At 44.7% G+C, this 14,366-nt stretch overlaps 1 pseudogene; it reads right to left on the reverse strand.

Annotated features, from left to right (window-relative positions):
- Positions 1-5,669: 5,669 nt before the first annotated feature.
- Positions 5,670-12,648, reverse strand: LOC114689415 (annotated as a pseudogene).
- Positions 12,649-14,366: the final 1,718 nt, after the last annotated feature.

The raw sequence follows: 14,366 nt of genomic DNA on the forward strand, positions 1-14,366 counted from the left end.
GGCATCTCTTAAGCATTCCACTGGTCCCTAGTACTTCCAATTGTGTGACCTTGGCAATAAATCTGCATGTCCTCTGTTGACTCAGGAATCAAATGCAAAGTGCTCACCTTGGAAGTTTGCTGTGAGCACTCTGGAGCACTTAATAATATGTAATATTTGTTCTATTAAATAAAGGATTTGTGTGGAACACTCCTGGGAAGCTATTGGGTCTAAGGTGTGTGCTGTCGGTGTTCATATTGTGTGTGTGTGTGTACTTGTGTGTTTTGTGTGTGTTTTCTTGAGCATTTTAAAGTCATATTCCAGACAGCATGTTTTTGCACCTATGAATGCTTCAGCTCATACCTGTAGCAGAAACTTAAACATTAAAATGAGAATTTAAAAACCCACCTCTAGGCAGTGCTATTATTACATGTACATAATTAATAATTCCTAAATGTCACTATATCCTATTCACATTCAAATTTCCCCTTTTTGATTATTTTGTTTGTGATTCTGGATGCTTTGGTACTGAGCATCCTTCTGGAAGCCTTGCTTTCCTCCTGCAGGCTGACAGAGGAGGGTGGTACCACCACAGAGCGTGATTTGCGAGTGACTGGAAGGCTTAGTGATTCCACAGCCTCCTGACATTCCCACCAGCGAGGTGGGAACTGGGGCTCCACCGCACTGCTGCTGTGACCCCATCTTCTGCAGAGAATGGAAGGATCCTTTGACACACATACTCTTGCTAGGCAACCATCACCACCCGGAAACTCGATCGCTCTTTCCAGCTGGTTTTCAAATCAGAATCCAAAGTTCACAAAGTGTTTATTTTTATGTTTTACGTACTTGGCTTCTAATCTATGTTTGCTCCCTTAATCTCTGATCTGTTCCACGAATCATTTATCCTAGATATTTTCCTGCCCCCTCGGTTGTCATGATTGCTTTCCATAGGGTTGACTTTTCCTCTATCCTCTACATTTCCTGGAAAATGGTCCACTAGATCCACAATCTTGATACTTTTTAAAATATTTCAAAGTAGTGCTGAGTTATGTCAGGAGGCACATAGCGTCTGCTTGTTTTGGTTTTGGTGATGAATCAGTGGGTTCAGACATGGCCAACTTGATCACACCATTTCTCAAGTTTCTCAGAAACATTCAACCACCGAAGATCATTCCTAGATCAATCACTACTAGTTAGATGGGAATTGTATGTGTTCCCCTACATTTATAATTGTTTATATTTTACATACTACTTACTTTTATTACTGTAACTTAGTTTAGTGTGCTTAATCTGATGCGGAGTGGGTAAGACATGAGGTAACTGAAGAAAACTGCAGTTTTATCTTCAGTTTGTCGGGCTGCCCTTTTGAGGCTAAGCATCCTTGGAGTGCTGTTGGGTTGTTCCTGCTATGTCAGAAATTAACACCAGGACATTCTCCCACATGTGTGTGCTAAGGAAGGGTCTACATCTCATGGACAATCTGACATTATTATAATAGCACTTGTATTTTGGTTTGACATCACCTCCCCTTTGTGTGGGGATCATGGGAAGAAGTATTTTTAAAGGGAGATCTAACCCACCATGATTTGGGAATTTGAGAGAGGAAAAAAATATCATCTTATCCCATAATATGTCACCGCATCACAAATACTCATAAAAACTTCAAAATCCACAATGCAGAATCTAGTAGGGCACCTCTCTGGGGGCAGCACACTCTGATTTCTTTTTGGAGTGTTTGCTTAGCTTAGCTTGGTTTAATAAACTTCTGTTTAAACTGTTCTTGCCGCTTGACTAAATTCTTTGGGAAGAGACCTGTAACAGGCCTGCATGTGTTTATAGAGTATCTTTTAATTTCCTTACATGGGTGATGGTGAAACCAATGTCTTCTTTCCCTTTCATAAGCTGCTTGCTTTCTTCCCTTGGATAATCTTAGCCAATATTATTCGCCCGACTTTTTTTTTTTTTTTATTAGTACAGTTTCTTTATTGAATCTTTGGGAATTTCACATCTTGCACCCCAATTCTGCTCACCTCCCAGTCTCTCCATATCCTTCCCTCCCCCTGCAGTGCCCCACCAATGAAAATTAAAGAAAAATAAAACCAAACCAAACCAAACTAAGCCAACGAACAAAAAGAAAAAGAAAATAAAAAAAAATCTAAAGAACAACAACAACAAAACCAAAACAAAACAGCAAAAACAAACAAACAACAAGAAAACCTCTTTGTTCCTGGTCTTTCCTGCCTCTCCAGCGTCTCTTCATTTGTCCGGGTGGCATCGGGAGCCATGGTATTCACATGGTAGATCCTTCTGTCCAATCAGCTTTACTAGCAAATGTTCATTGCAATGAGTCACTGGTCCGGGTCAAGGCCTCTGGTTTCTGGTGCACCATCATCACTGGATCCTCACCAAAACTCCTCTCAGACATCCCATGGCCTCCCCTAGTCATGGAGATCCAGTCCCTTCACAAGCTCTAGAAGGTCCTAGATGGGGGTAGATGTTAGGGTGGGAGTTGAGATGGTCAGTCTAGGCCGCCAGGGCTGCCCCACTCAGGTGAGGGGACTGAGACAGCTCCTCTCTGCCCTTGCCGTCAGAGTCAGCTCTCCCTCACCCATGGTAAGGGGCGGGACCATCTCTCCTGAGTGGGGGAGCAACCATCCCATGAGGGTCAGGACCAGCTATCCCAGTGAAGGACAGGGCCAGCCCTGCATGGCCTTCTGATTCTATCACACATGGTTCCCTTGGCCCCCTGAGGCAACACAGACCTCAGCTGTCAACAACACAGGCCGCAGCTGCAGCAGGACCGTCGACCCAGACATGGCCCTCAGCAGCAGCGTGGGCCTGGATTTGCCCTGCTTTTTAATCTTGGTTTTACGTGTGTGTACTGTATTGTCACCTGACATTTAAATTACCTTGTTTGGGTCTAGTTTAGTAATTGTTTTTCTTTTTTTTGTATAAGTCAAGTGACTTATTTGTAGCTAGGGTTTTCCTGCCTTGTCCACAGTCAGGACAAATCTCTGTCTGTTTAGATTCTCCTATGTTTTGATGACTGCACAGGTTCAGCCTGGCTGCTGTTCCTCATCTCATGCTGTCCCCTCTCTCCCTCTTGGTAGTCCCTCTGGTTTCCCTCTAGTTCCTCAGAAACCCGGTTCTCCCTAGTGACCGGATGTGGCCACTTCCTTCCCCATCATTTCCTGCCATGCCTGCTTAGGGAGAAGCTCAGGGCCTCTCTCCTGTCCCCGTGTCGTGCCTACCACTCTAAAACAGCTCCTGTCAGATGTCCACTTCTGTGTGACTCCTAGCTGGAGTGTGTGCTAAGTGGAGGAGGAACATCATTGTGTTCTTCACTGTTCTCTCCAGCAGTGTCTGGCACAAATCCTCAAGAAATAATTAGAAGTTGAACTCAACAGCCATGAGAATACTATGACTGCTTGCTGGGGGCATGGGGATGGGTGCTAATTATAGACCTCAGCAACTAAAAAATGGGATACTGACTCTTTTGAGGAACTCAGTCATGCTGTATCGAATGTATATGCAGCTGTTAGGACTCTAAAAGCAGGGGAGGGGTGTTATATTCAGAGGTACCCAGCTTTGTTTCCAGAATTATTCGGTTGCATATGAAATCCCTCAGCTCCTGCTGATGAAGTGATTTCTTCGGAAAACTGGCTGCCTTCCGAGAGGAAGGAAGGCCCCCTGAGATGCTTCCCAAAGAGATGAAAGAATTTCCGAAATAGCAGCTTAATGTTGTACCACATATGGGCTTTTCAAATTCACAGCTGGTTGGAAAACCATTTCTGGCTTCAACCCATTGGAGTTACTGTCTTCCTGGCTTCAAGCACCCCACATGTTAACTCTTAGTTGTCAGGGATTTCCCCCTCCCCCATCTGCTCCTTCCTGGTCGAAACAGTATTCTAGTGTGTGAATCTAGCGTGACACTAAGTGTCCATGTAGGACATAGGCTCCGTGGGTTGAGGGATGTAGCTCAGTCGGCAGAACGCTCACCTAGCATGCATGAAGTCTCTAGGTTTGGTCTCCAGGTGTGGTAACGCACGCTCATCACCCAGTCAGTGATATAAAGGGCTCAAGGTCATTTTCTCTACCCAAACAGAGTTCAAAGACAGCTTAGCTTACATGATATAGGGTCCATGGAGGTGGGTGGTACACTTGTCCTTCAATTTTTTTCTACATAGTGTTGAATAAATGAGTCACCTATCAACCATCAATCAATATAAAGGAGAACATTGACAGCACCTCGAACGCTCAGCTTGACTGCGCTCACCCCTGCTCATGTCACCCTCTCCTGCTGCGGGATATTTGATCGCACTCTGACACTTCTGAGATGGCCAGGAAAGTTCGCATTGAATCAGAGGGCAGAACTATCTACTAGCTGACCAAAATTAGCCATAGAGGTTTTGGAGCACCAAGGATATTTAGAGAGACACAGGAAGTAGCAGGGTGGGGCTTAGAAAGAATCTTAGCCCTTTTGGATGGAAGAAGGCGGGAGAGAGAGGAGATCACTGGTCACTTCTCTGCTGCTTATTGGAGAAATTATTTTGGCCACTCCGCGTAGTTAAAAGGATATTTATTTAATGGCGTAACTCACAAATTAAGTAATGGGTAAGTCGCAGGGTCTGGGGAAGGTGTAACGCAGTCCAGCGGTGTTCTCCGGAGCTCTGCACAGTCAATCTGCACCGGTCAGCGTCCCGGCACTGAGAGAGCGCCCAGCGAGAGTGCTGACCCATCCAGCTCTCGGGCCCGGCGCCTCCCCTCGCCCTGCCTCGCAGGCGTGACAGTTGCCAGAGTCTCAATGGGGGTTGGAACTTCCAGAACCAAGCTGGAATGGCTACCCACTACAGCTGCTTCTTTAATCATTTAGGTTCTTACCCTGCTATCTGCCTCCTGAGTTTTTATTGATAAAGAACAATTAGATAAACACTTCACACTCCCTCCCTATGTGGTTACTATCGCTGTATAACGACCATCCCACGATATGCTTTAGAACAACATTTCCTATTATGCTCAAAGACAGATATTTAAACAGGGAACATGGGTTTCGGCTCATCTATTCATATGACACCTGGGTCTTCAGTTGTGTCGACTCCAAGGTGAGGGGTTTGGGAGGTGTAATCACCCTTCAGCTCCTTCAAACAAGTCTTGAGGGTTGTGCTGCTTTGATTTGACCTGGGTGTGGTCGCTCCATGGTTTGGGCTTCTGCACAGCATGGCAGCATCAGGGTAATCAGATTTCCTACTTGACTGGAAGATTAATGTATCGCGTATGGCAAAGCGTATTATGTGGTAGAACACTAAGGTCATTTTCTGCTGTCTTTCCTGAGTAAAAGAAATGACAAGAATTCTGAGGTTTGAGGGGAGAAGTCACCTTCACGTTCTGATGGGACCATGAAAAATTGCAGTCAGAGGAGAATATGGGCTGGGAGAGATTTCTACAGCAGTCTCTTGGAAATACAATCTGGTGCACTCTCTCCATCCTCATCTACTGAGAAGCGGGTAACGGACTTTCATTAGTGGATGCGGGAAGATGACTTTCAGTCAAAGTGATCCTGTGATCATCATGGGCCCTTTCCAGGTTTTACTGTTTCAATAATCTACCTGTCCGTCTGTCCATCCATCTATCTAACTATGTAACTATCCATCCATTTCTCTCTCTCTCTTTTTTTTAGAACTCTCCAGAGTTTTATTCAGTGGATCTCCAGGTCTAGAAGAAGGTGTTAGGCCCCTTGGTGGCAAAGTGAGGCTTGTGCTGGCCCTGCAACACACGATGTGGCAGCGGGAACTTGATCTCGGAGTCGTGGAACTACTCGACAGCCGGCCGGTGGCACTTGCCCACTGCAATCTCTTCCACCTCCATGATCTGGATGGAGTGTGTGCGGGCACAATGCCGGGCACCCATGTCTCGGTAGCATTGTGTGACAGCGCCAGCGGTGGTCAGGTCCCGGTACTCCCGGTACAGGCTGTGTGTGCCACTGCGGGAGTCATAGCGCAGCCAGATGCCGAAGTTCTTCACACGTGGCAGTGATTTCTCAAACACCCGCAGTACACCATCTCCTCCATGACATCTTCATCTTCTACAGCTGCGACACGAAATACCAGAAGTGAGACTTGGCCAACACATGCTGGGGAGCGAAGATGTGCATTCGGTACAGTGGTGGCGTGTGGCACTTCTGGGTGGGCAAGCAGTGTCCTACCACCTTGTACTCCCGAAGAGTGCCTGAGGCCTTTGTGCGCGGGCATATGGAGGCCAGAGGACAACTTAACAGGAGCTGGTTAACCTACCACATGGGAACTTGGAATTAAATGAACTCAAGTCATCAGGCTTGGCAGCAAATGCCTTACCTACTGAGCCGTCTGACAAGCTCTTGGTTTTGTTATGGTTTTTTTTTTTTTTGGTTTTGGTTTTGGTTTTTCGAGACAGGGTTTCTCTGTGTAGCTTTGCGCCTTTCCTGGAACTCACTTGGTAGCCCAGGATGGCCTCGAACTCACAAAGATCCGCCTGCCTCTGCCTCCCGAGTGCTGGGATTAAAGGCGTGCGCCACCACCGCCCGGCGGTTTTGTTATGTTTTAATCATGATAGATTTTGGCTTAGGAAATTATGTAGGCAAGATGAAAGTAACATTTTTGTCTTTTTTTTTTTTTTTTAAAAAAATCAAGACATTAATAAATATGCCTTGCGGGAAATAAGGACTTGGAAAAACTTGTAGAAATAATTTTCTTCTTAGAAATTAATGTGCATTATTAGCATAAAGCCTGAGAAGTCTTGCATCAGAGTAATCTTCCATAAGGGCCCATGAGAGGGAAAAAAGGAAGCTTTTAGGCCTGGCAGAGGGAGATAATAGAGCGCATGTCATCTGAAAGCGAAAGAGAGAATATGGGTGGGGAGTGTCTAGAAAGGTTTAAGCAGGGATGTGGGGTAGAGTGATAAAGAAGAGGAGGAGTGAGGGGCAGCCCCAAACTAAGTTTGTATAAAAAAAAAATCACAAGGAAACCTGCTACTTTATAAGCTAATTAAAAATAAAGTATAACACGAACCTCAATGGATAGATAGATAGATAGATAGATAGATAGATAGATAGATAGATATGAGTTTAATGGGGATAACAGGCTTGCTGATACAGGATAAGGTAAATCCAGTTGCAGCATCCTTGGAAAGCTGGGGACAGATCACATGTTGCTTCGTGCCACCTGATCCAGTCTTCACCACCCAAGAGAACGGCCACTGGAGCCCTCCTCAGATAAAAGCAGTCATGCAACCAGCCAAGAGGCCATGCCCCAAAGGCTGGTATCCAAAGCTATTGGCAGAACAAATTCCCACTACACTTTCCCTTCTGTTTAAATAAGGTTCTAAACCTAATAAAAAAAAAACTATATAAAATAAGGATGGTTGTCAAGTACTGTCCAGGAGAAAGAAAGGGTAAAAACATAAACAAAAATGGAACTACAACCAACAAGAAAAATATCAAGCAAGAAACACATACTAGATGTCCAGACCACGGGTAAATGGCAAAATACAGAGATTACTCCAATAGCTGTCCTATCCTGAAAAATCTAAATCTAGTACCTGATACAGTCTTAGCTAAGATATGAGAGGATTGTAACTGTAACCATCTAGTCTTCAACCCCATCAATGACCTGAGAAAGAAAAATAATATTGCCTGAGTGAGCAGGAAGTATAAGCAAGCAACTTCTGAAAATATGCAAGACAACTGGTTGCCTGGACAGTCACCCAAAGTTTCCCTGTGGTGTTGGGGCATCCACTTTTGGCTACAGGCCTAGAATATCTGCCAGACCATTTTCAGAAACAGGAAAATTCGAAAGACTGTCCTACCCTGGCTTGGCAAGGTTCAGCAGTCACTTTTTCTTGTGTTCTACTTGTCCAAATTGGACAGTGTGCTTACTGCAAGGGTAGTTCTTTGCTCAATAGGCCATTTTTGCCAAGAAGACAAATTTCATATGGAGTGTCTTTGATATCCAGCATCCTCTTTAGAGTAGATCAGTGCTGCCAGGAGCAATTGTGTCTCACATCAACAGAACTGTAAGTTATTAAAACATTTAAATGCCATATTCTCTAGGTCTATGAAGTGTTTAAAGATTACCTATCCATCTGACATATATTTCTGTATATATAGAAAACCTAACTAACATGACAATAAGAATGACAAGCATGGGTGACTATTAACCTATAATTTTTAATCAACCTAAATAGCTTAAATACTAAGGCTTCACATTATAAAATAAACAATCTGTAAACAGTATACAGATGTACAGTATAAGGACAATGACCTTGAATTTGTGACATTATACAAAAATATCTTAATCAGAGGTAGAAATGTATAGTGCAATATGACAACAATATTTTTAATTTGTATCAATATAATATCTATATATAATATATATCTCCTAAGACAGAGATAGAACAAACATACAGCATGACAAATATAATTTTATATTTGTATCAATATACAAAAATACTTTAAACAGGAGTAGGAACATATGTACAATATGACAAATATATTTTTGAATTTGTATCAATATACAAGTTATCTTAAACAGGAATAGAAACACAATTTTACATTTGTATCAATATACAAGAATCCATACCAATGCAAGTTATCTAAAGCTGATAGTTACTAAATTGGTTTAAAAGTAGATACAATAATCTACCTTATTATCCTATCCTATATATGTCTCTTTTTTCTTTTCCAGAAGAGATTCCTGAGTCTAAACTTTATTGATCCACCCCCAACCCTATTACAACTTATAACCAACTTTCCAGCCCCCATGTGGCAACTCATAATTGTTTTTAACTCAAGTTCCAATAAAGTTTAGATAGAGAGGCTTTAGTCAATGAAGTCTACTGCACAAACACAAGGACCCGAGTTTGAATCCCCGGCACTCACATAAACAGCTGAGTGTGCACATCTGTAACTCTTGTGTGGGGAGGTTGGGGGAGCAGAGACAGAGCCTAGAACTCAGTGGCTGGCCAGCCTTGTCAATTTGATGAGTTCTAGATTCTGTGAGAATGGAGGTATTCTGAATGTGTATGGGTAGATAAAGCTGCTCCTAGAAGCCATAAGGTAATTAAATGAAAACCTCAAAGCCAGGGATGGGCTACCTCTCTGTGAGTTTTTGGCTAGGCCCCAGAGACCCCCAAAATAACATAGGCTACTGTGCCATGTAGGCTGCTGGGGGCAGAATGGTCATTTAGAAATCTTACTCAGTTGTGGACTTTATGTCCTATACTACCAATCTACCAGGCAAGGTGTGCTCACTGGTATAGGAGTAATAAGACTATGCTGGAGAGTTATGAATTTGAAGTCCATTCTCCAGAAAGGAATTCACATCTGGTACTGCAAACCTGCTCAGAAGCCTGTGGTTGGGGAAGACATAGGAAGCCACTATGCTAAACAGACATGATAAGTCTGTCAGGTTGTCTCCTAGACATCTGTGTTGATGCCCAAAAGATGAGTGCCACTGTCAGGTTTGATTAGTGAAGCTTCCTTTTGCAACTGGAGAATGTCAATGCAGATTCACAACTAACCTAAGGGCTGAGAATATGTGACTGGCCAGTGCTCGGCCCTAACAAGGGCCATCTATGTCATCCCTCCAAGGCTCAGGGAACATCAAAGAAGAAGGCACAGAAGGAATATGAAGTCCAGAGAAAGAGCTGGAGCGCTGTGAAAGTCTGACACATGGTTGCACTCCAGCGCCCAGCAGCTGTGACTAACTGCGCAGGATTAAGCCTGTCTGTGTAGGCATGGAGGCCTATGCCTTTAGTCCTAGCATTCTAAAGCATATGCAGGCAGGCCTTTATGAGCTTGAGGCTAGCCTGGTCTAGATAGTGAGTTCCAGGTCAGCCATGGTTGCATAGTGAGACCCTGTCTCAACTCAATCAAATAAATCCACGATTAAGCTTGTTAGCATTCTGTCTCAGAAGAGGGAAGGGCTCATCAACCCTACTCCTCTCTGAGGATCTGAAGGTATTTAATAATTGCTGGTGTAGGGGAGGATGGAGGCCATTCATTCTCTCTCTCTCTCTCTCTCTCTCTCTCTCTCTTTTGATTTTTTGAGACAAAGTGTCTCTGTGTAGTCTTGGTTGTCCTAGAACTTGCTCTGTAGACCAGGCTGGCCTCGAACTCACAGAGATCCACCTGGTTCTGCCCCCCCCCCAGTTCTGGGATTAAAGGCGTGCGCCACCACCGCCCGGCTTGGGGGCCGTTTTCCTCAGTGGTGTAGCTGCTGGTAAGTTGTCTCATGCTCCTGCAGATAATTCCTCACCTGTGTGTTTCTGTAAACAACTTTGATTAAACTTGCTGGGACACCAGAAAACAAAACCAAAACAAAAGAAGACACCAACGTAGAAGGGGACTAATTGGGACAAGGAGGGGATCAGGAGGATAATGGAGAGTGAATTTGGTCAAAATACATTATATAAATGGATGAATATGCCATAGTGAAACTCATGCTTAACAGTAAAAGAATAAAATTTTCAAATATAAAAGAAGAAAGAAATCAAATCTTTAGGTTCTAGGGGTAGGGTTAGTGAAGAAACCAACAAAAAGAAAGAACTCTCATTTTTTAAATTTGGGCACCTGTTGGACTGTTAATGACCATTATTTCTACTCCTGTTGTGATCGCTTAAAATTACATTTGTTTATTTATTTTGTGTGTATGTATATGGATGCATGTGTGTCATGGGGTGTGCGTGTGTGGAAGTCAGAGGACAATTTATCAGAGTCTGTGGATTCTGAGTGTCGAACTCAGGTGGTCAGGTTTGGTGGCACATCTCTCTCCTTGTTGAACCAGCTTTTCGTCCCCCTGCTGTGATTGTTAATGAACTGGAACTTATTGGGCCTTGACACCTTCATCTATGTCCTTTATCATAATGTCCAGTCTGTAAACGGTACCTGACAGATGACAATTGCTATTAGCATTATTAAGCTATTCCAACCTCATCTTGTTCTCTCATTCTTCCCTAGAGCTCTACCATGAATGGAACACTACAGTTTACATCAGAGTGTTCCCACCCTGCTTGCTTCAGGGACCACACTGAGTGGGAGCAAGAAGCCCAGCCCCTCACTTCCCCGCACCTGCACTAAGGGAAGGGCAACAGAATGCTACTCCTTGAGAAAATCACTTGCTTTGGGGATTCTCAAGTAGTTGGATCTGTTTTTACAAAGACAGGCACCTTGATGAAAGGAAAGTGGAGCAGAAAGCTGTAAATTCTCTCTGCTCACCCTCTCCTCTCCAGCCCTGGGTGTCTCAGGAGCTGCAGAGGGCACTGTATTATATCAACTCATCCCCTCAGCATTCACAAACCAATATGCATGTCCTTATGTCAACCACATAGACTTAAGACTTATGCAGAAGATTGTCACAGAATCCAGTGGGATGGGAGAATGTCAGTCAGGCCACAAGTAAAGCTGAGCTTGAGGCTCAGGCTGGGACACAAGTTCTATCTTTAGGCAGGAACGGAGCTGAAGAGAGCATTAAAAATCTGGCCTCAAAGAACCAAGGTACCTATCCAGCTTTGCCCCACCAGGTTGCAAGGCCTGGGCAAGTCACTTGCCTTCACTTAAAATAGAGCTGAGATAGAATTCTAAATGCAGATGAGGTGAATTTGGTATTAGCTCCTAATTGTCAAAATTTGCATACTTTATGACTGACAAGGACACAGACAAGTTCATAGATTGTTATTTGTTGTAATAGCCCAGCCTGGGAATTACTTGAATGTCTACTCACAGTCAAATGGATGAACATATTATCTGAGATTCCCAGTGAAATCAATGAGGAAGACAAGAGATATAGTACGTGCAAAGACACGGATTAATCTGCCAGACACAAGAATGTGAAAGACCAGTGGCTGTCCCTAGTGTCTACAGTCTACAAAGAACACAGGGCTACCCTAGGGTCATGTTCTGCTTCTAGATCTGAATGTTGGTGTCTTAAACCTTATGAAAAATATTCTAAACAAGAGATGGCTCAGCAGTTAATAGTATGGCTGCTTTTCCAAAGGACTTGGATTCAACTTCTCGCACCCACAACCATATGTAACTCTAGTTCTAGGGGCCTCTTCTGGCCTCTATGGGCACCAGGTACACATAGACATACACACAAGGAAAACACCACATTTTTATGTTTGTAGATGAAATTGTAAGCTAGCCCCAATGAAATGTTTTCCTTGATAAGAGTTGCCTTGGTCATGGTGTCTCTTCACACCATCCCATGCCCTTGAGCAAGTCAGTTCCCTTTCATGGTTCACATCTTCTAATACTCATAAGGCGAGTCCTTGAATAAAGTTGAGAGGAAGCATGGCCATCTCTGGCACAGCTATTACCACCCCCCCCCAGCCTCTGTAGAGCCTTGCCATGCCCAGCACACAGCAAGATAGCCCCCTTTTTCATCACTGACCCAGGTCAGAAGACCCCAGGCAGACACAAGTCTGTCTTTGTTTACCATGCTGGGACAGTCTCTGAATTCAGCCTCGCAGGGCAGCTGTGGGGATCAAGACACTGTGCAAATCCGATAGAGATTACTCACACTGTTATAACAACACTCAAAGGCAAGTCTGCAGTCCAGCTGGCAGAGGCACCGAATTGAAGTGTGGACTGTTGACGGCAGCACCGATTACTCGGAGCTGAGCCTGTGAACCGTCCATCGCAGGCAAGCTGCAGACAAACAGGTTGCAATTCCTGGGGCCAAGAGGCTGAGTGTTGAAATTGGTTACGCAAGTGAATAGCCACAGAGTTTTGGCAAAATTGGGCAGAGGAGCCTCATGAGGAAAGACCTCCCAGCAGCTTCTGGTGCTGTTCTGTTTGCAGTTCCTATGAGAGCCTTACCCTGGGCCCCAACATAGACCATCTAGGTTGGGACCAGAGAAGCCCAGGCTACATGAGCTCCTGAGCTGGGACAGGTTAATCACACTATAAGCTTGTCCTGTTCAGTTCTCCCAATGACCTTGTCGGTTGAGTCTAGTTAACACCCTGATGTTAAGTGAGGAGAGGTGACAGTGTTTGACCAGATGTTGTGACAATGTCTGTGCATTGGCCTCAGAGTTCTCACTGGTGCTTTTCCCGTGGGAATGAAAATAGTGTTTACTGGGAAGCCACGAGAAGGCGATCACCCAACTCACAGTCCTCAGGTGTCCCGCTGCCCTGAGCTGGGTGCCATTCTCCTTACTTTATAGGTGAGTTGATGTCTGTAGGGTTAACCTGAATCTGCCACCCAGCAGGAAGCAGAAGTTTTAAACTTGGTTGAACCAAGTTGAGCCAATCCAAGAGCCTTTATTCTACCCCTCTGCCCTCTGATCCCCTTGAACCTCTGCTCACAGAAATGACTGCTCTCAGTTCTCTACATGGGCCAAGCACATGGCCTTGAACTTTAGTTCAAGTAGTAGTTCATACAAATCCTGGTTCTCTATCCAGTGGAAAGCTCTGAATGGCCAGGACTCTGGTCATATCTCATCTCTGTTTTCTGTGTCACCGAGCCAAGGGACCGGAGAAGGCAGGAAGAGCTGTAAGGGACTCAGAGCTAAATTAGGGGAGTTGAGTTTACGAGGGAAAGATCCCAGGAGCTTGTTGGCTGAGGGTGTGAACTGGAGCAAATATCTTAGTTGGAGAAGGGTGGTGGACATTCTAATGCTTTGTACATTAACTGTGTAGACAAGGACTCAGGAAGGAATACGGGAAGTCGGTGAGGAAGGAGGAAATGTAAGAGGCTCTGACGCTTGCTGCAAGCTAGCGGGCATGGTTTCAGAAGCTTTGTAGACAATCTTAAACACACACACACACACACACACACACACACACACACACACACACACACTTTGCCCATTGCATTGCTCTTTCATAGATGTCATGAAGATCATGGCCTCATGCCACTCCCACCCTTCTGTCCCTATGGAGGCTTGGACAGAGGCATCAAGCCAGTGAGCAGAAGCAGAAAGAGAACCATGGGGAAGGGAAGGGCAACTTCCATCCTGGTCACCTGAGGCAGTGCCAGGCCACCCTACTGGAGTGCCAGGATGCCCAACCCTCTCACAAACTGTCTGAGACCCATAATGTCGCAACTGCATGCCTTGCTGGGAGTTGACATGGCTCCAGGAAATCTTGACAAGAGGAAGGAAGAGCAGTCTGGTAAAGGCCAACCTACCTGGGGAACCAGCGTGGCGTCATTATCAGCCTGGCCAGCAGTGTGATGGGCAGGCCAATCCCCTCCCCCTCCCGCACCAGGACTCCTGGAAAGCTGCAGGCTGACAAGACTAATTTGATCAGTGATTTTTTTTTAAAAAAGCGATTTCATTTGGAAGCTCCATGGGTCTGTAAAGAGACCAGAAGTAGAACTACAAGCCAGAGGCAGGTGACTCTGAGCCCCTCA

The sequence above is a fragment of the Peromyscus leucopus genome, chromosome 1 (assembly GCF_004664715.2).
Source record: "Peromyscus leucopus breed LL Stock chromosome 1, UCI_PerLeu_2.1, whole genome shotgun sequence".
Taxonomy (NCBI): Eukaryota; Metazoa; Chordata; class Mammalia; order Rodentia; family Cricetidae; genus Peromyscus; species Peromyscus leucopus.